The following is a 27,077-nucleotide window of genomic DNA, read 5'->3' as shown; positions in this document are numbered from 1 at the left end:
TTTTTTTTTCCCCCCAAAGGCAAGACCTTGTAATTAACCCTCAAGGAAAATCATCAACTTCCACATTGCTCAGTTCTCTGTCCTTGAGACATTTATGGCAAAAATGAGCCCTGTGAGGCCCCGTGGTGCAGAAACGCCCAAGTGCAGGTGTGTCTGTGGACATTTCTCTATTTTTTTTCCAACATTTCCACCCTGTGGCTGCTTATCTACACTGTCCCTTCTATATTAATCTCTGTTTATTCTCCTGTTTGGCAGCAATGAAAAGACTCCCACACTCCTGTTTATGGTTCCTCTGGATCCTACCTAGTAGCTGTGCTTTGACTCAACAAGTCTCAGGAAAGTCAGTGCTGAGGAGAAATGTGCAACTCTCCAGCCACATAGCCCTGGAAGGAAATGAGCTGTGCTCTGTAGGGAAAAGGAAATTGCTTTGGAAGTCTAGACCGAGCCCTTCCTTTTCCATCCCTCCTCCTGTTCCCCCTTGAATTTATTTAAGACAAAACAAAAGGAAGCTGAAGAATGAAAAAGAATGATTGGGCAGGGTTTCCATCTCTGTGTGTAATAAAAACACAGGTGGATGTGGATTTAAAAACCAGCAAAACATCAGCTAGAGGGAAGGCAGGAGAGACACAGGACTTCAGAAGCACCCCAGAGAAAAGGGTGTTGGCAGCACGTGGTATAGCAAAAGGGGAATCAGCAGTGTGGTGAAAGGCAATATACTGCAGGCAGCCACTCTGATCCTCCTCTAGGCTGGATATGCCTCTAGGATGCAGTAAGTAATGCAGCTGCTGGTCTAGCTGCCTGTGGTTGTGACAGTGAGAGCAAACAGGCTGCAGGATATTTAGTAAATTTCCCTTGTTCCCCCAAACTGAAGACACAGTAAGAAAAGCTGGTGTGAAATACGACTGGAAGTGCAGAGAAGCTTGAAACAATCAAATGAACTCAGGTGAATTTTAGAAGAAGCCCATGGAGACTCTATGAACAAAAATAAAGGTCAGACAGTTTGACCAACAAGACCTCAATTTGGCATGGAATGCCAGCAATAAAAATAGTGAAACAAAAATATTAGGAGTAAAAAATATGAGTATATTATAAAAGAAAACCAAGAATTCACCAGGTAAGTTTGGTACTATTTGATTCAACTGTGGACCAGAAAATACAAAAGCAACCTAAGAGAGTTTTCCTGATTCAAAGAGCAAAAGAATGACCAAGGGAATGCACAAAGAAGTTTCTAGGTAGTGAGGAAATACAATCAAGATGGGAAAAAAAGTCTGACTGTAAATTTAAAAATCACTAAATATTATGGCAGAGGAATTTTTAAAACAAGGAGCATCAAGGAAGGCAATCCTATGAAGTAGGAAGCAAGAAAATACAGGTGTCTGTGGGCATTTAAACTAAACTGCAGCATGGGCAAGCACCAAGTTTCACAAGCTTCCTTTATTTCCTGCTTGAATGAAAGGATATGTTTTGTTTGAGTTTGTTTGGTTTTGATAAGAAGCAACAAAAGGGGAAAGAGTGGGAAACCAATCCATCATAAAATTCTCCTGGTGCACACCTAGGGAATTCTGCACAATCTGAGTGCTCTGAATTCATGCTGAAGAGATTCACTTCAGCTTATGTGACCTTCCCCCCACACACATATAGGAAAGGGAAATCAGAGTTGCATCAAGAGAGCAGTGGGGCTGCAAGATCACAACTTTCTCATCCCCAAGGTCAGAGCTCAGGCATTGCCCTTGTCTGTCTTCTCACAGAGATGCAAAGCAATAATACACAAGTCAAAACTCTCAGTGCTTTCTGTCCCACTCCCTAAGGACAAAATATGAAAAGACAACACTTTGAAACACCCCTTAGCTGGCACAGGTCTCCATATGGAGCAGGGGAGAGGAAAGGGAAGCAGTGATGGGACAAAGTATCAGCCAAGAGTTCACAGGGAGGAGTACTGCAAAAGCCTGCTAAAATCACACCACTCATATCCTGAGATTATACTGGCCTACAGCATGTGCTGGAGCTTAATGGTAGGTTTATTAGTTGTGCTACTTTCCAGTCAAAAAAAAAAAAAAAAAAAAAAAAAAAAAAAAAAAAGGAGAAAAGAGTTTGAGTTTGTTTTGTTTCCGACCAAGTGCAGGAAAGAAATTTTATTCCTTAAGGAAAGTTCTCAGGAGTGGGAATGAATGTGAGGATTGTATGTCTGAATCATCCTGTTAATTCCCTAAATCCCACACCATGTGGAGTTCAGATAATGTTTTCAGCTAGGAAACTTTAAAAAAAAAAAAAAAAAATTGAAATTTATTTTTTTAAAGGAAAGGAAAGAAAAAAGAAAAAAGAAAAAAAGAAGTGGTTTAGATCTCCTCCCTTACTAAATCACAGTTGGACCCAGAAAGACCAGTTTTGTTTTTAAACAAAGCCAGCAAATTGCCCCTAAGCTGGTCGGTTCCAGTAACTGGCATAAGAGTAATAACAGTCACTCAGTCAGTTTCCCCTTTGCCAGACCAAAAATAACCATGCAGCCAAATTCTTCCCAAAAGTGTTTATTTCAGCTGAAGCAAGTACAGTTAGGTTGCAGACACATGATTCTCACAGTTGGAAAATAAACACCTCTATACATAGTGTTGTTTCCACACCCCTTTCTATACACTGAGAGTTTAGACAGATTAGAGATGCAAAATAACTAGAAGTACCTCCTGCCTTTGTTGTTAGGAACAGCAGCAACAGAATTACTTTTATCAGAGGTAAAATACAGCATTTGTGTTGTTTACAGCATGCTTGTAATACACTGGAGGAAAAATACCCATTTACCCTACAATCACTGGAAACTTATGGTGATTACAGGGATTAATAAATCAATATAAAATCACCTTTCATATTTATTTGAGGCAGGTACATAGTTTCATCCACCTAAAAAGCATAAAATCATCAAAATCATGGTAAGTTTTCCAGAAGTTAAGTCAAAGCACTCCCAGTTAACTGATTTGGACATGCCAAGCAGGCACAATATTATTTAGTGTACTTACAGCACAGAGAGCCTCAAGTGCAGGGGTGGTGTGAAGCCTGATCTGCACAGCCCAAGACACCCCATCACAAGGACACCAAACAGCAGTGTTGGCCTTGCCAGCTGATTAAGAGTGGTCCATCTGAATCTCCTAAGAGAATAGAGACATTACACACAAGAGATTTGAACAGTAATAATTTAGAACTGTTAAAAACAGCTATTTCACACCACTATGGCTGGTCATGTTCCCTCCCAGTCCTTCCAGTCTTCAAGAACAGGAGAATCACACCTCAGTTTCATCCAAATAGATATAAACCAGCATTTTTTCCCAGAGCTTGGAAAGGAAACTGGTGCCAAGGTTGTGCATAGGAGAATAACATGGAGTTCACAGACATAACTGTTTCATAACTTCTGAAAAATTTAGCTGAGTGAGTCTACTGGAACAAGAGCATTAACTAAAAGAAGCAGCTGAAAACATTTTTTTCTCCCCATGGTCACTCAGCATGAGACAGTGGAAGGAAATAACAGTGAGTCATCTTGACATAGGATGGAGCAAAATCTGAAGGAATATTGGATATAAACCCCAGGAGACAAAGGCCAGAGTAAGCTACTGATGAATCTTGATGGAGTCACATCCAAAAGGAATTGATCTTTAAACTCCACTCTCCAAAACACAACACATTTCTTGGATTACATAGCTTTGAGTTAGCTTTAAAAATGTAGTAGGAAACTAATCCTTTTCATTTGTTAAAATTTCTCTTTTAAAAATGGATAAAATGCAATACAAATGAGACAATATGGTAGCTGCTGCTGCACCTACAGAGCTCCATTTGTGTAGACATGTATGTACATGTATGCACACAGCATAAACTGATTCTATCTACACACAAACTATATGAGGTTTGCTTCAGACCTGAGAAATGGCTTGTGCTTCCAAAAGATATTTTTCTGCATCAGTAATAGAGGACATTTCTTCTCTGATCCACACTATTTCCATTGCAGTGGTATTTGCAAACATTTTCAATTGTTTGACCTACAACACTTGACTGAAAATAAGTACTCAGTATAAACTCATAAAAATACAGTATCTACACATTAAAAAAAAAATTAAAAAGAGCAAGGTGTTCTTCTTACTAACCCACTTGGCTTTCTAAACACTTTAAAAAATATGTATTTAATTTCCCTGATAACAAAACAGTAGTATTTATGTTTTGTACATAAGCAAAGGATAAAATCTTCACAATGCAACTCTTTAAAGCCCTATAATTTACACTCTGGTGTCATAAACCAGCAATAAAATATTTTAGAGATAGTCATAAAATTGTGATCCAAGTTCTTTCTTTTCAAAATCTCTGCTTCAACTCAGCTGTTAGAGTCTGAGCAGGATTATTTATGTTTAATCAGTGGCAAAGTTCACATGTAGTCTGAGCAGTTCCAAAGTTTGTCCATTTCCTGATGGAGCCTCCCAGTTCAGGCTCACCCCTGTGCCTGGAAGGGGCTGGACATTTTGCTGCAGATGCTTTCAGCTAAAGAGGCATCCATCCCAAACTGCTCCATCTGAGATTACATGGAAGTTTGGGGCAAGGAAAAGAAAGGCAGGGCTGCCACTGAGCAGCAGATTTCTGGGGGCTGTGATGCATGTGGAATTTGGGGGCTGGTCTTGTAGCAGGGTTTGCCTCAGCTCTGCATTTCATTGTTTCCAGAGCCTGAATCTCTGAGGTGATCAAGCACTGCATGACCTAAATCCCAAATTTCCCCCACACATCTGAAACACAATAATCTGTGAAATCTTTGAGTCTTACACACGAGCAGACCCAGTGAATCTGAGAGTGGAAACCAGAGGCAGGCCCCCCAGGATCTGACTCCTGCCTTACCTTTTGGGCTGCCAGAAGCCTTTATCCCCAGCCCCAGAGATGTCCAGAGCAGCTGGAACCAGCTCCATGGGCACAGATGACATACCTCAGTGGCAGGTGCTGTGCCTGCCTTACAGGCTGTGGTCCAATTCCAGCCATATCTAGACAGTCTCCATACAGGAGGTGTGTGTGGTTTGGCTCTCTTATTCCAAGTTTCAGGTTCAAATAATAAATTAAAAGCAAACCATCAGTCCAACCCAAATCAAACTGAAAACAAAAGTTGGAAACATACAAGTAAGGTGTCTCACACACACATTAGGAAGTTTATTTCAATTGTTCTCTAACTGGACAAAGTCAATAAGAGGAAGTATGGAGCAATCCACATTCATAGGATGTTTCACCAGAAATCATAAGTTGTTTTAAAAATTATTTGAGGTTTAAATCTACACTTATTGCAGTCAGCTGGAACTTTGCATTTTATTAGTGGGGATATAAGAAGATGAGACATTGCAAAAGATGAAGCAGTGAGCTCTGGCAATTCAACATACTATTACAGAAAATATCATGTCCCAGGTGCTTAGACCCAATCCACAAGGAGCAAAGTGGTTGTATTAATATATAACTCACAATCAGTGAGAGATTATCTTTGATTATGCTGTTGACCCACTGAACTAGAGCAAAGACATTTGCCTATTACTGCAATGAGTTATCAGCAGGATATTGCAATAACTGAGCAGATGTCATACAAGAGAATCTAAGCATGGGAAAGTGGTAGACATTGTTGCATAAAATGATAAGGCAAAAGCTCAAATTTTGGTCTTCCTAGTACTCATTCCTTTACTTGACCACAGAAAGCAGGCTACAAAATACAACCCCATCCAGTGAGAAGTACTACAGTCAGGAAGTGCATAACAATTCAATTACTCTCATTGTTTCTTTCTTCAAAGAATAAATTCATTTTACCAAATATAATTTTTCCCCATATCCAGATGACAAGGTTTATGTAATTTCTTAAATTTATTTTAAAATTACAGAAATGCAAACAGTCTGCTAGCATTTCCTTGACAAGCATCAATGATGACCAGATAGAGATTTTAAAAGGTTTTCCTGCATGCTTCACAGTCACGTGGTGTGGTTTTGTTTTTCAGTTGTAGGTCTTACTCAGCTTGGAAATGAGCATAGTCAGTATTTAAGGATATTCTAAATTCCTGGAAACCTCTAAAAACCATAGCATGTCAGGCCCTGATTTGGGAATGTGCCTTCCTATTTAACCTCAAGCACAAGCCCTCACATCTTCCTTACACGAAACTTTAATCAAGCATTTAACTTTGAGCATACATTGAAGTGCTCTGCTGAATCAGGAAGGATCTGGGCCTTTTTAAAGAGCAGCATTGTTAATTGACTGCAAAGATGTTATATCCTGCAACTAGGCTCTTAATGAGCCGTGCCTGCTGGCAAGCAGCTCTGATAGCACACAGCAGCCAGCTGCTCCTCAGCAGCAGGGCACGTGTGTTGCTGAATTACTCATGGGGTAATGAGTACATACCCCCCTCTCCCTCAAATTACTGCAGGACAGGTTGCTGCTTGCTCCAAACGTTCTGGGTTTTGTGCATACCTGGCCACTGGTTGCTGAAATTGAAGAGAAAAAAAAAAAAATCTCCTTTTTACAGTCATCTATAATGCAACACTGAAGTGATTTACTTAAATGGTGGAAGAATATATAAGGTAATAAAACATCTTTTACAGCTGGATAAGCACTGAAACAAAGCTGAGACATTTGATAACTGCAGGAGGGTTGCTTGTGACGATATTCTAATGCAGTGAATACTCACAAAATAAAAGCAGATAAGAAAATCAAGTCTTATGCTTGTTTCCTTCATGTTGTTTCATCTTTCAGAGCTGCACAGAATGCAGCTGATATTTTCCTCAGACTTTCTGCAGAAGCTGGTACCAAGGATGTGCAGTTTGGGCACAAACTGAACAAAGAAAGGTTTAAGTGTAAATATGTTTGAGAGCAGGTAAGTAAATAATTTATCAAAGCCACATCTGTAGTGAAAAAGGAATTCTATGATTAGGAAGCATGTTTCCAAAATATTTGCTTCAGTGTATCTTTAGCAACCTAACTTTGAAAAGCTGAGGAGATCACACATGACACAACCATGTGCAAATCATTTGAATTCAAAGAAGCTAAACCCACTATCTCTAAATTCATCCTAAGTGGGGAATTATCCATTTTGTGCATATAAATGTTACTGTCCATCACCACAGATATTATTCTGAGAAGCTAAATTTCCTGCTTAAGACAAGTGTTCCATGGTGTCAGTAAAAAACTTTGGAGATGTTTGTCAGGGGAACATTTGCTGTTTCTGGGTTACAATTCTTATCTTGTTGTAGACTACCATATTACAGAGCCTGAAATTAAAGCATATTGGAATAATGCATCTCCTTTAGGCTAGTCCAGATAAAAATCAAGTTTCTCACACCCTTTTCAAATAAAAAGAAATTTAGAGAAATTTAAGCAAAATATTTTATTTTAATTGTAACAGAATCAACACCTTTATTCCTTCTCCTTTATCCCACAACCCTTTATACAACTTTCTCAGGCCAAATCTTTACTGTGTGTACCCTCTGTGTTCTCTCCATACACTGTGCTCTGCTTTTAAATGGAATCAAACTGTATGATCCCTCACTTTCAGCTGGAACTCTTAGAAAGCATTGTCATTCAAATGAAAGAAAATATTCTAGCAGTTTTATCTGGTTTTTGTTTCTTCTGCTCCAGTTAACATTGCTGCTTACTTTGGATGGGCTGTAGTCTCTAGCTACAAACCTTTACATTACTTAAATAAAGTGCAGTTTAAAAAAAAATATTTGGGCACATACTGTGTGAAAATACTTTTCCAAACTACTCTGAAAACCGTGGGCCAAATACTGGAGCTGCTGTTACTAATAATTTCTGATATAACTCTGAAGAACAAGGTTATCCTCAACACTTTCAACTGCTGTAGAATAGTTTGATTTCAGCACAAACTGTATCACTTTGACATGCTTCTGTTACCTTATTTGTGACATCTTGAATAATGCCATTGCTGTTTATAATAGTTAATTTTGTGTTTGAAGAATTCCTGTAGAAATTCACAACTAGTGGAACACATCACAAGACTATCAGACTTGACATGATTTTCTTTTTTTCCTTGTAGATGGAGTTGGTTTGGATACATTGTCAGAATCTCTTAAGTAACATGTTACAAGGAAGCATAAGTTCTCTTAATGTCACTTTATTCAGAACTACAAATCAAGTTTCCTTTTCTTCTTCATGATTTTCAGCAGGAGTTTACACCATGGAAGAGCAGTGTAGCGTTCTGGTTCTTCCACCATCTCCAGTGTCCTGTAAATGACATCTGAAGGATGGAAAGAGTGTCAGCTCTTCTATCACCACAATATTTGGATTTCTACTCATACATTCAAACAAATTCTGAGAGACTTAATTTAAACCAAGGCTGAGCACTTGTGGTTTTCTTAGCCCACAGCCAACTTCCAGGACTTTCAGTTTGCAAGAGTCATCGGAACATTAATAACTCTTCTCCCTTGAATCACAGATACTCCGTTCCCATTTATTCATCTTTCTGTAAACACATTTTTTGCTTCAGCAGATACCAGGTACATCCCACACATCTAATCAGCACAATCACAGTACTTCAAACTCGATTCTAATCAAAGCTATAGTGTCCAGACTATTTTTACACACAGCTACCACGAGTGTCTATTTTAGTTGTAGTGGGGAACTCTGCATTTTTCACACATCCCTTTCTACTTATCAATGAATAATATAGCTCTGTGAATCAACCTCCATGTATACCTAATACCCAGGACTTAGAAATCACACAGATGAGGCATGATGGAAGCAGATCATTCTAGCATGACTGTGTTTACTTCATGTCTTCATTTAAACCTGATCCCCAGGTTTACCAACGTGCTGCCCTTCCTCTGCCCAGGAGGATGTAAATCTGGAGTAGAATGTTCGACTCCAGCATGTTTAAAAATTATCTGCTCTTTTCTGCATTTGCTTATTTTAGGCTATTCCTCCTAACTTGATGCTTTCCCTGTCCTTCTCTGTTCCCACCACCTCCTTTCCTGCAGGTTGTTTTACCCTCACTGAGATTCCAGTGGGTCTTGTGAACAGAACAGTAGACATACATTGATTTAAACACAGAAGTACTGAAGTGCTTGGGAGTGGAGGAAGTGTTACAAAGAGAGGATTGTAAAGCTACCAGTATTTCAAGCAAGGCTTTTTTTTTTTTCCCTTTAATTCTGTCCTCCACCACAGTGGACCCTGTAAAACAAGTGTCCCCTTTCTCCCTCATCCAGCCAGATTCTGTGCTGCTCTCTCTCTCGACATTACCACGAGTCTCATGACTCAAAGACGCAGTTCCCAAAGAGAAATGCTCAAATGAGAATGTCATGACCAGTTGACCACAAATGCTACCATTATTCATAGTTAGGCTGGATTATTCCTGCCCACCATGGATCACATCATTATGCAAAGGCATGAGCTAAGAATATGGGAAAAGACTGGCAAAAGGCCTCCTTAAGAAGCATGCCAAATTTCACCAATTCATTTAAAGAACAAAGCATAGCTATCAAGGTAATCTTCATATATTCTGAATACTTTAATGTTAAAAGGAGTCCAGGTGTTTATTTCTGAACTTCCATGCATGCATTTGCCTGACTTATGTTTTCAAAAGAGGAGACTAGATATTATAACATCAACATACAAAAAGATTCAGCTGTTTTTTCCATAGCTTCATACACTACTGTGGTCATTTCTCTTGGCAGAACTATTTTAAAACCTAAGAAAAACCAGAAACAAACTTGACTTTCAGATTTTTTTTTTTAATTTCTTTTTTCAATCTTGAACATTGTCAGACCCATGTTTAGCAGGGATATTTAGATTTTTGTCAATCCATTTCTTTTTTCTAGGCTCTATACAGAGAGAAGTAAGTTTATAATTCAAGAAAAGCATCCACTAACAAAATAAATTAAGAAAAACCTCCCTCAAGGGAAGACTTCTTTTAAATTAGTGAGGAGACTAATCAGATAGAAAATGACAGCAGCTCATTTTCAGGGCACCACCACATGAAGACCCAGTAAACAATTAGACACAAATGTGACAATAAGCCACACGCAGCTTGAATATGCTGGAGCTGGACCCAGCTCAATGATTTCACTTCTCTGCTGCCTGGGATCATAGAGGGTGGACAATTGTGGCAGGCTTTGGCACACATGCACAGTCAGGAGTGCTGCAGGACTGTCATCACTCTCACATTGTCATTAGTGGCACAACTGAGGGCAGAGGTGACATGAAGGGGTGCAGCAGAGACCACAGCTCGAGATGTGCACTTGCTGCATCCCTCAGAGGATGCTGACATAGAGTTACAAGCGCTTGGTTTGTTCAAGAAATGCAGGATCAGAAATGAAGCCACCAAAGATCCCAGCTTGTGAGCACAAACACATCATTCCTGACTTCAAAGTGACCAGGCAAAAAGCCTCCTGAGGAGCAGCATCAGCAGCACAAGCTTCACTTCTCCCCTTTCTGCCCCCATGTACTGTGTCCCTGGCATGTTCCCTACAGGAAGAGACATGGAGTGTTATTCTACATTGATGCAAGTCAGGATCTCAGATTTGAAAGTATTTTTATGTAATAAAAAATAAAAATAAATTTACCACACTTAGAGATTAAGTGTGTATATTCTCAGATAAATACCAGCTCCCAAAGAAATGGCCTAATGCTTAAAATATTTTGTCAGAATAGCATGTTGCCCACAGGTTGCTTGGAAAGCAGGAGTGGAAATAAATGTATAGCAAAGATTTTGTTAATATGTTCATCACCAGCTAATTTGGGTTGATTAACAACCCCATGAAAAAGAGCAGGAGACACAGAGTAGGAGAAGGAATCTCTGAAGCCACACTTACCCAAGGTTTGTATCATGCTCAGGTTTCTAACCCTTTAGCCAAGCTCTAACCTTTTGCCAGTAAAACACACTCAGCAGTGTCCACAACAAAGAAATCAGACCTCCTTACAGCAGCTGAAAATGGGAGTTGCCTCCTTCATCTGCAGGCAGTAACAAGGGGTTGGGGGATGCTCTGAGAAGAGCTCCATCCTCAGCACAGACAGGGCTCTGGGAAGAGGGTCAGAAAGCAGTAGCTGCTCTCCCTAACCTGGGCACAGAAGCCATAAAAAACTGAGCACATTGTGAAGGCAAGCAGCCTGCACAGCATGCCTGGAAAGTGATGATTTAGGATGGCAAAAGCTACACTGTGATGAGGTTGTTTAAAAGCCACCTGCAGGTCTGACAAACAGTGGACTTAAGGAGAGATGGAAGAAGTTGCTCATGCCAAAGGAAAGGAAAAATATCTTGAAGAAAAGGAAAAAAACCCAAAACACCTCCCCTCCCATCCCATTTTTTTCCCTTCTATAATGTTGAAAAGAAAAAGCCTCACATTTGGTAATCCTATCATAACATTCCTAGCAGGTAGGGAAAGACAAATATAGGGGAATTCCATTTTCCCCAAAGGTTGGATTTTGTTTTATTTCGGTTCACTTTAACTTTTTTCTTTTTTTTTCTTTTATTTTTTTTTAACCTAAGGCTTTGAACTTTTTCCTTTTTTCTTTAATGTTTCAGGAAACCCTACAGAAACCATGTCCAGGTTTAATCTCTATGCCAAGTCCTCCACCTCTGTGCCTCATGCTGCACATTCAGAGCACGCCTCCCTCGCTCAGAGCTCCTCCACGCCGCCCTGCTGAGACCCAGGCTGGGGGAACAAGAAATGACTCAAGCACCTCCCACTAATGCTGCAGCAGTTATTCATTTCCATTTTTGAAACCAAAACAAACCCCAAAATTAAAAAAAACCTACAGCAAGAGAGTACTATCTGAGAGCTGGACAAAATGGTTGGTTTTTCACACCTCATTGGCCATTTTTGCTCCCTGCACTACTTTTATTCCTCTTCCCTTCTGTGAGACACCATCCCTCTTCCCAATGCCTCCCTCTTAGGAGGGCTTGCAAGAGGCCCCAGGGCAGCAGAGTGCAGCTGCCAGAGCCTGACCTCCATCCATCAGTAGCCAGCCAGTGCCTGACCTCCATCCATCCCGGTGTGTGAGCGAGGTTTGTGCCAGTTTCCATGGCAATGACACCGAATGCACGTCCCCACAGGGCTGGCTTTCCCACAGAGGTACACCAAACAATAGACTGAGCTTAGGACAAGCAGCTAAGCTTAAGGCATGCAAGGAGGAGCCACCACCATCACCTTTCTCTCAATATTTCCCCGTGACTCATTTTTTTGCATGTATGTGGCTGCATGTAGATGTGCATGCTTGTAGGCAGGAGAGGCCATGCCATCTATACATGGTCAAACAGCACTTCCAGTGACCCCTCCTTACCCTCTTATGTCTGAGAGAGTTTCTTAAGGGCTTTCCTCAGAACCACAAAGCCGGAGCTTTAATTCCTGACCTATTTCCAAAGCTCAGCGAAAGCCAGTACAGATGTATGCTCACCACAGAAACATCCTGTGATTTTGTAAAGCAATTAAAAATAAATAAATAAATAAATAAAGCTGAAGTTGCAAGGCTAAGCACTCTGAAAGCTCTTGGATCAAAAAAGTCATTATGGGAAAAAAATAGTTATTGTTTGGTTTAACGTTTTCCATTTTAAAAGAAAGTGATTTTCATTAGGTCAAAGAGCTTAATGGTTTGAACAAAAATCTAAGGGTTTCAAACCTCCAGCATGGATGTAGCATTTGATAACTAATTATTTCCTAAGCTCATGGAAGGGCAGAAAACCCACATTGCACAGAACATCCTTCAGCTCCACCACCTTCCTGCCTCACTCCTGTCAAGGGGCTTGAGACATCCCTTGGAGAAAAGCACAGGTTCCGAAATTCAGGGTACATCAAGTTGTAATTCTCAAAACCCCATTTTTGGGCTGGCCATTGCTGGATCAATCATTTCCTAGGATTAGGAAATGAATTGATCCATTTTCTCAAGTAATAAAAATATTTTCCTGCCTTGACAATATTGGACTGTAAAGACGTTTTTTCAGAGCTGAATATCTTAATCAACCTTGCCAAGTAACAAACATACTTTCCTGGGCTTTTTAGCTCTCTCATGTAACTGTCTTCCACAAATGCCAGACATCAAAGACTAATGTTGCCTGACGAGCCATAATTGACACAATGACAACCAAGTATCTCATATTATCATATAATCTTTTTTTAAGAAGCATGGCAACCTTTCCAGCTATCCACATTTCCTTTAAACATTTCACTTTAAACTCGGTGAAATGAATTTTAAAATTGGCAATTTAGTATAATGAAGCATTTGCAAGAGCTGTAATGTCTTTTATTCATTTTGCTCCTAATCGCTTCCCATAATTTGCACTTAATTCAGATTATCAACGTACAGCTACTATAAAGGGGAGAAAATTGGACTGTTTGACTGTAAAAGATTAAAAATACTGCTGAAAACCTAGCAGGTAAAATATGAATACACAAAACAATCAGAAAGTTCTTACACCTGGCGTGAGAAAGTGGACACGAATATATTGAAAGTTCCCAAAAATCTTGGGTCTCCTTCTTTCACATAGAGGAGCATGCCAAACCCCAGAGAAACATTCCCACTTCAGGGGGGAGGAAGTAAACCACATGCCTTCCATAAATAGCACTGTCCTCCCTTAAGTAAACCCTGAGCACTCAGCCTGTGACTATGCTACAGTTTAAATATTTTGCTAACCTTATGCTATATTTTCAGCACAGCAAAAAACCAACGCTGCAAAACATCTGCCCCCAAGTTATAAGTGGGAGTGCTTAAGAGGCAGCTTTTCTTCTGCCTAGGAAAAGGGGTGCCCTTGCTAGGAATGCAGCCCAATTCATCCTAGGTCATCTGGAATGGCTCGGCTCAAAGGTCCTGCTATTTACCCACAGCTAAGAAATTGCCTGGCTATGCTGCCTTTATAATGAAGCTGGCTTGCCCTGCACAAGGGAAAGGAAGAGAATAGCATCAAAAGAATCAGTCTTACTGGGGCCTTTAAATGAGAAATCAGCTGAGCAAGCCGCTATCCAAAGGAAGGGGAGGAGGTTCCCCAGCACACATTATATGATTTAATTAATTAAGGCACACAGCAGAAGCTATTTGAGTGCAAAGACACAGCTCCAGAGCTGCTCACCAGACTGGGTTTGGCTACATCTGGGAAGACACAGGCACTAGGAAAGGCCATGTTCTGTGCGCTGTGGGAAAGGCAGACATCTCCCTGTAAACTTTGCATACCCTCAGCCATGGAGTGGAGCAAAGACCAAAGGATGCTGATGAGAAATCAGCACCCACTCAGCTCTCCTCTAACTCTGACCCCCTAAGTGAACTGATTCACACTTTGCATCTTTGGACAGGCCACTCTGGAGGCTATATATCATATATGTCTCCTTTTCCACTCCCTCATCAGCAAAACATCACTCTTGCTTTTAAAACCTTAAGGATGGGGAGATTAAAAGCAGGGAAATAGGGAGATTACAATGGCAAATACACCAAGCCTGACCTTTCAGTATAGGAATTCTGGGTTGCAAAAAGCAGACTCTGGGCAATGCAGCGTAAAGAGGAAGAAGCAGAGACAATCAGATAGGTCAACAAAAACAAAAAAGGTGGAACCTCAACCATTCCCCTTAATAACTAAATTAAAAGAGTGAAAATTGTCATCTTTTGATCTGTCTGTATCACAATCACAGCTATCAACAATCAAGCTTGCATAAAAACTGTGGTGTTTAAAATAATTCCCTCAACTCTTCATTTGCATTGAGGAGGATTCAGCAAAATAATACACACAGATCCTGCTTTCAGTATTTTGCTTCACAGAAAATTAGTACCGTGAAAATAAAAGCTGAGTCATAGCTGATCATATCATAACTGAAAGATAGCTTGAAATTTAAAAATAAATTAGGAAAACAACTGCAAAACAACCCCAAACAAACAAAAAAACTACAAAACAAACATAAAAAACCCAAACCAAAACCAAACATGCCACATAAGTAATGCCTCCTGCAAATACTGCTGGTGAATTATCCTTTGCAAGTTGGGTACCTCAGATTTCTAAACTCCAGCAGCCTACCTGGGCTCCCATCACATTTGTCTTCAGGGGTTACACTTTACCCTAGTAATGTTTCAGCTAGGGGCAGAAAGGATGTCACTTCCCTCTCACTTGTTCACCAATTTTCCCATTCAGGAGGAAAAGAAAAATTAAAACCATAAAATAGCTCTTTGGAGACCAGGAATGTAAGGACTTTGCTAGAGCTGACTGTGATCTGAACTTATTCTTTGCATTTCCCACCACAGGTAGCTGCCATGAGTGCACAAATCTTTCCCAGGGTAGAAGGCATTCCTGGGGTCATCATTCAAAGGCTCTGATTGCCCCCTGTGAAATTGCCCCCTTGTAAGGAAAGGCCTGAGTCTTTCTTTAAAAAAATAAAAATCAATGTTTCAATGTTCTTGATACATACTGCCAAGGCAGACCCCACAACAGACCCAGAAGGGCACACAGAAAGTCAAATTCTTCATACATTTTAATCACAGTTTACACAAAGTGAAAGGCAGGTTAATAAGCTCAGTTCATAAAAAAAATTAATAAGAAATGGCATTCTTGTATGGAAGAACAGGGGACTTAGCCTTCAGAGGGCTGATCAGAAAATATATATTACATCCAAGAGTCACTTATAGTCCTCAGCTGGGAAAGAGAAAGGAACAAAAGGGGCAGGGAATGGAGAAAGGAACAAGGGACCTTATTTAATAAAATCTTTTTACAGAGAAGTGTTTCTCATTATACTGGTCCCTCTATACCAGAGCAGCAGATTCAAAAGGTTTTCTCCCAAGTGAGGTTTCTCCAGACCATTGAACACACGCAATTCTGCAGACAGAGGAGGCAGAAGAAAAGCATTTCAAGCAGCAAAGCTCAGAGAGCAGACAATAGGTGCCACCTCCAGATAGCAAGGAAGCCCTTCCCCAGGAGACCCGTGGCCACCCATATTTAATGTGGGTAACTGAGAACATGCTGCACTCTGGCCAGTGTGAGACCCACCACCAGCTGCTCACTAAAGCACTGGGTGGCCCTGAGTGCTTTTAAATGGAAAGCATGAAGGCAGAGATGTGGGTGGTGTTCTGTGTGCAGTGGCCTGAGAAGGAGGGGGAGGCCAGCCTGTCCCCTGCCAAGCCCTGAGTCACAGCCCCGTGCTGGGGAATCCCATGCAGAGCCCTGTGCACTGAGGTGCATCAAGGAAACGCCACCCCAAACCTCCTGGAAACACCACCAAAGTTACCCAGCCCTGACACATCCCTTCTTACATCATGTTTTGGCTACCCCAAGAGTGACACTACTGTTTTTGGCATGAGAAAGGCACTGTGAGCCAGGCTTACTCTACACCCCTTCTTTTCCTCACCCCATCTTCACCCCTCCCTCTCCAGGGTTACTCATCACAGGTCCCCACCTGTCCCTTGGAAGTGGCTGTGCCTGCAGTTCTTCATACTAAATTTACTTCTGAAAGTGCAGTGGGGAGTATTAACACATGATCTGGTCTATGATTAAAAAGGGATTACTTTTTTCCCACCAAACCGGGTGAAAGGGAAATTATAAAGTTGCAGCCAGGAAAATATCATTTCCAAGTTAGACACCTTCAGTTTTAAAAAATCCTATGAGGTTCTAATTTATTAATGAATAGCTGCTGTCTTTGTAATTTTGTCATACTTATTCCATTACTGTCTGACACTTCCTATTGTCACTGCTTGAATTTTTAAACACTTCCACATGACTAGTGCTAATCTCCATGTTTCATGGAGGGCTGCTAATAAAAGAATAGAGATGCATGAGTGTATAAGAATGCTTATAGCTAAACCTGCTCTAAAGCCTGCTCTTAACATCTCTAATTTCTAGCATTTTTCCCTTCCCCCTAACTCACAGCACCTGAAAGGAAAATAAAAATGGAAAAAAAGATATCTTTCCCCTTTATTATGAGCTTGAATGGGATGTATTACTGATCAAGAGAGAAAAATTGAACTCCTTCTCAAAGCAAAAGTCTCCCAGAACAGGGTGCAAAGATGCAGGACTCTTGTGTGAAACAAACTTTGGCAAGCAAACAGCAAGCTTCCTATCTTGATTTTTCTTTCAGAGAATCCTGTAGAACTGGTACAACAAGCTATTGTGAACAGCTGCTTTGAGGATACAACCTCGCAATAAACAACCTCTGATTTAAACACAGGACAACGTTCACCTAGACAGCCTTTTATTTGTTTATTCCCAAGGACTTCAACACCTCTTTTACCCTGATTCTCTCTACCACAGATTTCCAGTAGGTAAGTACAAAGACCTTATGCATTTGAAAGCACTGTTAAAGCACCTTTCAAAACTCATATTTTCTAAAAGTCCTCCTATCCACACCTTTTAAGAACCATCAAAGAACAATCCTGACTCTCCAGTTCCTTCTCAGCCTGCTCTGTTGGGTCTGTTTCCCATCCCCAGATTAGGTTTTAGGTGCTTATTACTGGCCCATGTAATTCCACATGCACTACCTTAAAACAGCTTAAATGCATAAATATGAGCAGGAAATTTTCTTAAAATTCTATTAAACTTACACCTTTACCATAAAGATCACCATGGTAAACAGGGACAGACTGCTGCTTGAACAAATGTATTTTGTGCAATCAGCACAATTTTTCACTGCCTCATTCCAAGAGCAGCTTCTCCTTGCTCTGTGTGCACTGTGTTCACATGGGAAGCCCTTGATCCGTTTAAGTTAACAAGTATCTCTCAGTGTGTTGGGTGAAGAAATATTCTCTACTTTACTGTGGTTCCCCATGTTCAGGTAAATGGGGCTCAGCTTATTTCTGTATTTCAAATAGAGAGGACCTGCATTCCATAGCTCTGCTTTAAACCAAATTAGAAGAGACAGTAGCAAGCATCACTGCTAATCAGTCAAGGGCACCAAGAGAGCTCACTGATGCAGAGAATAGGTTTTGATTAGATATTAGGAAGAACTTCTTTACTCAGAGAGTAGTGAGGCACTGGCACAGGTTGCCCAAAGAAGCTGTGGGTGCCCCATCCATGGAAGTGTTCCAGGACAGATTGGAAGGTACTTTGAGCAACCTGATCTAGTGAAATGTGCCCCTGCTCAAGACAGGAGAGTCAGGATGATCTTTAAGGGGCCTTCCAAACCAAGCAAGTTTGTGATTCTAATAATTTGAAAGACTTGCACAGCACACCTGTTTCAAAGAGAGATTAACACAACTCCTAAAAGTTATTGCTTAGTTATTTGGATATTAATATAAGAGCAATCCTGAGCTGAAAAGAGTTTGTAAGAAATAAAGAGTTTTGGTTTTCTACAACTTCCACAACCCCTCCCCAGCTCACAGTCAACCCACTTAACTTCCAGAAAAAGTAGTATTTCTAAATGCCACTCCTACAACTAACAGTGCTGCACATAAGTCAGAGCTGTCCAATTTTAATGCAACTGGCATATACACTGACAGTTTAACAGCAGCCCTAAAGCTATGTCTAGCTTGCATATGCATACCTATTTACGTGAATTGTTACCAAAGAAATTCAAACCATCATGAGAGCTGATTGTTCTCGTGATTTCTCTTCAACATTAATGAAAAGCCTGCAAGCAAAAAAATGTTCTTCTCACCTTGAAATGACAGGGAAACTGAATATGCAGGCCAGGCTTTGAGGGCTATACACAGCTTTTAAAGTTCAACCTGGACCTCCCAAAACAAAGTTTTCTAAAGTCAAAGGCCCTCAGATCTCACCTACTGAGCTCTTTCAAACACAGGACAAAGTCTAAAATGTACTACTCTTCTCACTACAAAGAAAGAAATATTGCCAATCCTCCAGGCAATGCTTTGAAAATGTATTCCTTCGTGCCTTTATATTTAAATAATGACATTTGTCAAAAACTTACAATGATTGTATTTAAGACCTTTCAATTCTCTTTAGGTAACAAGATCACACTAGCAGCGGTTTCTTTATTCATCCCTAGGAATCCCAAGGTAAACTGTCAGAAAGGACAAAAAACTCTGAAAGTCGTGAGGCAACATGATCTACTTGTCCAGGGATAAAACAAGAGATCTTCTGATCATGAACCCAGTGCAGGTCGAGTTTGCAACGTGAATCAATTTTATGGATGCAGAGATTGAGCCTAAAATGGCTTGCCAGTATAATATAAAACTGCTTACTTTCTAAACCCCTCTCTCTTTCATTCCTCTCCTCCAGGAAATAGTTACAGACTATTTTTTCCAAAGATACCTAATTGCCTACTGCAGTGTCAGATCAAACAGGTATTTGCATGCTTTAATTTATGTCTACAAAGTTACTTCTGGGCACAAAATAAGAGAGAGACCAAAGCTAGCTTAACCAGTTTTTGACAGACAAATATACACCAACCAGCCTTATTGCCTATTTTGTGTTTGAAATTTAGTGTCTGTGCACAATTTAAAAAAAAAAAAAGCAGAGCTGTGTTGTAAAACATAATTTGAAACATGTCTGCCCATTCAATTGATTCACAATATTCAAATGCCAGGCTGATTTTTCTCTCTGCCATGCTAAGGGCACATGCACAAGGCAGGCCAGCAGGTGCTCTTGGGAATTTCCCTGATAGGCACTTCTGGCACATGGGAACCACCTTGCACTACTTCAGACCAACCATAGGTCAAAAACATGGACTGAGGCAGTAACCAACACTGAATTTGTAATGAACTCACCCCACACTAATTTGTTTTTACAGCCACAGCCACAGTTGTGGGCACTAGAACTGAGCTGGCTCCTCTCCTCCTGTTATTTTAACATTCACATCCTCCCACCTGTTCTCATCAGTCCCGTGGGGTGAAAACACATTGCACAGTTGTAGATCAACTTTGTCACATTTGCCTTTTTACATTTTGACAGTGCAACAAAATGGAATTATCCCACATAGCAAATACCACCACTGCACTTACCACACAGAGGTCTGCCAGACTCCTTTCCCCCCTGCAAGGCTATGATGAGCAGCAATAAGAGCACACTGTCCTTGCTTCATGAGGTTACTCCCTAAAGTTTAAGCCAAAAATAAATAAACTATTAGGATTGCTATACAAACCCTGTGAAGTTTATATACATCTCAGCAAGTTTGAGGATCTGTAATCCTTAAGGTGTTTTAAGCTTGTAACATTTTCCTTAACTCAAAGATTAATATCTTTTCTAACTTTCTTCATTCAATGCCACTTTTTGAGTTATCATAGTTCATAAGATTGCCTATCAGTCCACCTTTAAGCTACTGAAACATTCCTCTGACCCCAAATGACAGGCAGTCTGTGGTATATTTTACCAGAACTTTTCAAGTTAATTCTTAACCTTTCCTTTATTCCTTCACTTTTCCATACTCCCTGTTTACTTCATACTTTGTCTTCAGTTTCTATTCTTTTTGGTTTTCCTCACACAGTATTTTTGTTCTTTTTTTTTTCAGAAACTTGTGCTCCGCTCCCATCTCCCACATCTGTATTAATATCTCTCTTACTGAACAGAGCTGAGCAGTCAAGATGAAGCTAAGATCTAGAGTCAACATTATCCAAATGGATTTCAGGTAAAGAAAACAATTTTTCTGTCATTAACAGCAACATTGTATAGAATGCACACATGAATAGAGAACTTTTTGATAGGGGAAAAAAAGTGGGTTTCTTTTGTGTTGAAGTTTTGAAGATTCATAAGTGGATGTTGAGATGTTAAACAGAATTTCACAGAGATTTCATAAATCACTAGCTATGCTTAATCATGTGAGTCTCTTTTATTTTTAATCTGTCTAATAGTTCATTTTTATCCTCCTTGCTTCATTTATTAGAAAAGATAAGGTGCTACCATCACCCAATACCAGTTGGTACTTGTATGGTATTTAAGCTGCAAGTTTATATTTTGATTTTCTGACCTGCTGCCAGTGATATTTCTTCCCTGGGCTGTTAAAGTAAGATGCTGGATCTCCAGAGAGTGCAATGTGAATTACCATTAGTTACAAAAGTCTAAAGACTTTTGACAAACCAAGGGGTTTGAGAAGGCACAGGTCCTAATCTACAAAACTAGAAGCCTGTCAAAGGTGGCCTGCTGCATGAACAACAAATTAAAGTGATCAATACCAGTGTCTGGATTCCCAGTACCCAGACATTCTGTATCCTTTGCATCAGCAATAAACACAAATTAAAGTCACAGAGTTGTTAGGGTTGAAAGCGACCTCTTGTCCCTTGAAAGAGATCATCTTGTCCAATCCCCCCAAATGTTGACATCATCTGCAAATTTGGATACCAAAATATTTTAATTAGGTGCTCAAATATAGAATAGTGTGGTTACTGGCATAGAAGCCTTTTAGAGTTTGTTTGGAAGTTTTACACTCTCTTAGTAATTCGGGTGAAATGCCAGGGAAAATAATGAATACCAAAGAAGACTGTTCTCCTGCAGATGACAACTGTACTTCTTTGAGTCACAGAGAACCATCTGGTCATCTGGGTTTGATGCTGTCATGATGTGCTGTGATATTATTAGACTGCTTAGCTTGATGCATGAGAAGGATACAGATTTAAGGTAAATCAAAACATGCCCCATATACACATATTTTTGATGTCAAACTATGTATTACTTTGGGGGGGTTGAAAGCTTAAGGATTAATTTCACATTGAGTGAAGCCAAGTCCAACAATTTCTTAAACAACAAATGTAGATTTAGAATTGTTCTTCAGATTTTTTATTTTCACAAAAAAAAGAAACCCAAAACAAAACAAAACAAAAAGCCCTTGATAAAACTTCACTCAAACATATTTATCTACTTCCACTGGAATTCCTTTCCATCTCTGTTACACTTACAAAGCTCTCACAATCCCCTCTTCTCAAAACACAATTTCAACACCCTCTACCAGTGTTTTTCACCTAGATGTAAGAAATTAGCTTTTTACAGCAAGAAGAATTATTCACAGGCACAGCCTCTCCGGGGACATGATAGAATCCACATTGCTGGAGGTTTTCAGGATGCAAGCAGACAGGGTGCTAGATAATCTGACCTTCCTTTGTCACAAAAGAAATAAGAGCTACATCTAATTTCTAAAGTACCCAGTGAGACCATCTTTCCCCTAATTTGTATTTTGGAAATCACAGAAAACAGAGAAATAGTATATAAGTAGAAAGAACTTGAAAACATACTTCAAAAGAACTTTTTCACACTGGCACAAGGAATTTTTTTCCACAATATTTACCATGAAGCAACAGGCAAAAGAGAATTATGTATTTGAAGAAGAACATGTTTTTAAGCTTCAAGAAGTAAATCACATAGAATGTGTATACCTCCAAGGAAAATTCTACTATAGAAAACAGTCACTGCAAATTACTGATCCTGTGCTGTATCCAACTGTTCTTCTTCCAAAGATAAGTAAAAAAAAATATAGTTTAAGATGGTGGCAGGCAGTGATTTGAAGCTAATTTTGTACTTTCATCTCCTTTTCCTCCCCTCACCTTCTTTTCACCCAAAGTCAAATTTTCCCGTAAGACAATTGGTGCTTGCCCAGAAAACACTGGGAGAAGCTTTTAAGTGGGTATGTCATGACCACGAGCCAACTCCTAAGGAGAAAGAACAGAAAGCATCTCCCAACCCCTAGCATGCTTCTAAACCAGTGTCAAGGTTATGACATATGTCAGAAACCATACATAGAATTTTTTTGATATTGAAAAAAATAGTTTGCGTCAAACGAGCTGGAAACAAATAATTTTATTTTTCTCATGTTACTACTTGTCTACATCATTGTGTGATTTTGATGCATAAGAAGTATAAGTTTAAATGAGGAGTTCTATGTCTTGCAGACAAGACAATTATTTATTATTTTTTGGAAAGGATTTATTCCAGGGTGTCAACTTCAGTTCAGTGATTCTTCCTCTGCCCCTTTCACTCTGCCCTTCTTGAGGAGAGATGAACATGTGTGGAAAAAAAGGGAAAAAGGCTGTCTTTGAACAACACAGAGAGGGTAGGGACAAAACTGTCAAATATATATAAATATGAAATAAAGAAGAAACAAAGATTATAGAATTTTTAAATTACTAGTGCAAACAGTAACCAGAGGGAAACACTAAGAGATCATCAGCTAAAAACAACTGCCATGCTAATTAATATCAGAGCTATGGTTACCAGGGCAACAACAGCTCCCATAACTTTTCTTCTTTTAATGTATTTATTACTTTAACTGAAAATCCTTTTCTTTTTAGCAGCTTGGAAACTCAAGCATCTCTATAGGTACCAAGCAGCCCTGAGCACTGCAGGATTCTTTGGGAATCCTGTATGTTCAGCACAGAGTTGTCAGACCCACTACACACACTTTTACCTTCTCAAGGGTGTACAATGTCTAACTGTTTTAAAACCTAGAGCTTCATATCTTTCTTTCTAACATTCATTGCATATTTCTAGCACTTGAAAGTCCCTAAAAACTTGTTCTCTCAAGCATCATCATCCCATTTCAGGACGAAAAGGGCACATACTTCCATCTGTACAGTCACCCCTGAAATCAATGAGCAATGCAAAGCTTTCTCCCAGCAGAGATTAAACAAACCTCACAAGTTTGTTCAGACCAAGCCTGGGAACAGAAACCAGGTCTTTTGCATGACTGCACTATGCATTACTGAAAGGTTGCTGTGCTGACCTTTGGTCTTGGTCACAAAACATTACTGATAAATCATTCTGATTAATATATTTTGTTTGTATTTTGCTTTAAGGCTTGGCCTGCTGTTTATTTAAATGATGCTCAGGTATTCCTGCCCTTGTACTCACCAGTGCCTTTTTGCACTGCCTGGTGAGGAAGAGTTGTTGCATTAAGTCTCAGAGGAGGTGCAATCTTCAGAATTGTCTTAGGCTAAAAATTGAATTGAACAAACAAGAAGTGCTACTGCTACACTGCTTGGAAGGTTTGCAGAATAACCTGCAGAAATGCAGAAAAACACATTACAGCTAGGAACAACAAACATGTTGGAGGGACAGAGAGAAGGGGCAGCATGTGCATAGAGGTGTCTTTCCCTTTTGGATTTCCCAAAAGCAGCTTGGGGAAGGCCCACTGTGGGGAGAAGAAGCTGATGGAGGAATGCTTGAGAGGAATAAAGTTATGCTAATCATAAGGCTGTAAAATATGTATTGCACAGCTGGAGGCAGAAATCAGAGCACTGCTCTTACATAGCTGAATGCAAACCAAAGAAATCTAGATACAAGACTGAAAATTTCTTGAGAATTTCACATTGTGTGATCACACAAAGAGCTAATATTTGCTAAAACTGATAGTCTTCTGTAATTTAATTAAATCACCCCAATACTGTCTTAGTGCTCTTCTGATAATTGCAAAAATATTTCAGACTTTTTTCAAATACCACTTTGAGGAAATATTTTGAGGGTTTGTTGTTGTTGTTTTGCAGAATCATACTAGAGCCAGGATTATGACCCAAATACCATCACTATTTCATATCCAGACACAAAATATGAACAAAAGATTTTGTACACAAGAACATATGAATTAAAAAATAAAAAACTTTCAGAAAGGTAATAGAAAAAATATTGGCAGCTGTCCTACAGCATCAGAAATCCACATGCACCAATACTTCCTAAGGACTGCATACTGTAGCTGCCAACTACAACCATAAACATATGACCTCATTCATAAAAGTATGATCTCAAAGCTCAGGCCCTGTATCTCCTTTCTTTAAATTAGCTGACATTAAGGACAGATTCCAGATCTGAGGAAGCCAACCAAGCTTTGAAGTGTTTGCAATGCTGCACCAGGAGCGGTTTTGATTTTTACCACCAGGCTGCTAGATAAATCCTAATCTCACCATCAATTATGAAAGATTCTTATGACAACCTTGATTTTACAAAATTAGGTTATCTTCCAGCCTGTGGACATTTTCCTGCTGCATTCTGGGTTAATCCACGTGTAGAGCTCACTTCTGTCAGAATGACAAAAACCAATTGATTTTGTTTCATGGTGTATTCTTATCAATGCTCTCTGCTGCTCTTAGCCAGTCTTTGACTGATAGGGTGTTAGAGGAAAGGTCCATTAATTGATTTGTAAATAATTACATCTAAGTCTTCACTTTTGACTAGATGTCAATAAAGGCCTATTCTTTTTTCACTGTTGAATGCTTTTAAATAAGCTTCAGTGTCCAACTTTCAGCCACAAAATTCATTAAAATCATTAGATACTTTTAGAGCTGCACCCACTGGTGATAGCAGAGGCAGGAGTGTGTCAGCATTTCTCTTATACCACTTATAGGGATGGATTAGAGAGAAGAAAAATAAATAAATATATAACATGCCTGGGGAAAAAAAAAAAAAAAAAAAGCAAATCAATTATTTCTTAAAGTGGGATTTAATTTTCAGACCTGGTGGAATTTCATCAGCTGTACAGAGTAAAAAAAAAAAATAAAAATTATACACAGTACTTGGTACACGTGTTCCTAAGCATTCAAAGTGTGACTCTTCATTACCTGTGGGCACACATGGACACATGTGGTCAGCCCACACATGCTTTCAGCAATTTCTGAACCTGTTCACTGAATTCAGACACATTTAACAAAGGATTCAGAGTCCCAAAGCCAGTTAGTTCCCACAGATTTTGTGAAAATAAGCAGCAGGGTATGCTCAAGGGAGACCTGCTAAGCGTCCCAATGGAGCAGAAGTCTGCAGAATGAGCTCCACAGCACTGAACACTTGAAAATTATACTCATCTGGGGAAAAAAGAGCCAAAGAGGCTAGAAAGCAGAAGCACACACACATGCCCTGTTTATGTTATTTATGAGGGGATCAAATAGCAGTCAGAACTCATGTGTCAATCAGTGTCTGTTCTCAGAAACCCAGGTTTCACTGACTTTAACAGTTCTGGGTTTAAAGTTCCCATCTTCTCCTTAGCACCTCATGCATCACAGAAAACCCTGCACACAAATGGGAGTTTTCAGAGGAAAGAAGAAACTCAAGTCTGAAAAGCAGCTATATTTTAGCAACTCTTTCATAGGCTGTTAATATACTAAAGCTGCAACAAGACCATATTGAAGTTGTCACACACACAAAGTACAAATAACATTAATACAAGCAACTGCATCATATTTTGAGACTGCATTTCAAGTGGTCAGTGCAAGGCAAGACAAATTATATTTAATTCCCTGTACATAATGCCAAAAACATGCTGCCTGTTCAGCATTATAAAACAACTGACCAGAAAACCTTCTTCATTGCTGCTTTCCAGTGATAGCCACCTCCTTCACATTAACAAGCACATAAGATTTCCACCTAGTTAACAGAAGAGAAAGGTGCTCCTACAACAACTGTGTGAGCTTACTGTATAATTTTTGTTCCTAGTATCTGTTCCAGTTGTCAATCCATGCTTCCTACCTGACCAATATCCATGAGACTTTCAGTTCCCCCCCACCTTCACTGGAAGCAACCTTCCAGAAAGAGCTTGAGCAGCAATGCATTTGAACTGAAAAGCTGTGTGCCAGCACGTGTACATGTGTCAGCACACCATCAGGTCTGTGTACAAAGCACAGAAATAGCAGAGATTTGTGGGTTACAGCCTCTTTCCTGTGACATTTCCCAATTTACACCCGTGCTGAGCATCCCACACATTGAGCCATTTCAGGTACATTGCTCACAGGGTAAATGTGTGAGTCACTCTCACAGCACATTTGCCCTAAGATTTATAAAGAGAAATTAATTAAGAAAAGAGGCAAAACCCCCCCTTTTAATAGCAGAAAGCTGGAAAGCTCAAAGATTCCCAGTCTCACAGATCCAGGGGAGGCCATAGCTGGAGACAGTAAGATCACACTTCCAAAAGTGTGTGATTTCCAAAGGTCTCCCAAGGGCTGGTCTCCTCATCCAGCCCATATTTGTTCAGCTACAGTGGCATCTATGGACACTGTTCTACTCCCAAGGGGACAGAGAGAGCAAGCCAAGCCAGAGGGAGCCTGCCAGGTACAGCCTGGCCATGTTGCATGGTCCTTGTGCCTTGTCCCACTTACAGGAGTCACTGGGTTTCTGCAGCAAGGTTTGGGAAATGGACAGAAGTATTAAGCAGCTTCATTCCACCTGAAACATAAACAATCTCACATTTGACATCAGCCCTACACATGAGGAAGGTTTTCTGGGGAATTCTTTGTCAGGGACAGCAGTACAACCTGC

General features: G+C 39.9%; 1 long non-coding RNA gene across 4 annotated transcripts in view; it reads right to left on the bottom strand.

Moving 5' to 3' along the window:
- The window catches only part of LOC130250083 (uncharacterized), a 202,578-nt gene that overhangs the window by 7,229 nt on the left and 168,272 nt on the right, over positions 1-27,077 (bottom strand). For 2 of the 4 annotated variants that reach the window (XR_008839895.1, XR_008839897.1), the window contains exons 6-7: positions 19,859-19,949; positions 5,165-8,237 (exon numbers count right to left, since the gene is read on the bottom strand). This is a non-coding gene — a long non-coding RNA (uncharacterized LOC130250083). Of the gene's footprint in view, positions 1-2,549; positions 3,138-5,164; positions 8,238-19,858; positions 19,950-27,077 lie in introns of those variants that run through there. The other 2 variants (XR_008839896.1, XR_008839898.1) reach the window with 2 other exon arrangements.

This window comes from Oenanthe melanoleuca, chromosome 2, assembly GCF_029582105.1.
Source record: "Oenanthe melanoleuca isolate GR-GAL-2019-014 chromosome 2, OMel1.0, whole genome shotgun sequence".
NCBI classification, from domain to species: Eukaryota; Metazoa; Chordata; class Aves; order Passeriformes; family Muscicapidae; genus Oenanthe; species Oenanthe melanoleuca.
The sequence above is the reverse complement of the archived record's forward strand: the minus strand, read 5'-3'. Positions and strand labels throughout refer to the sequence as shown.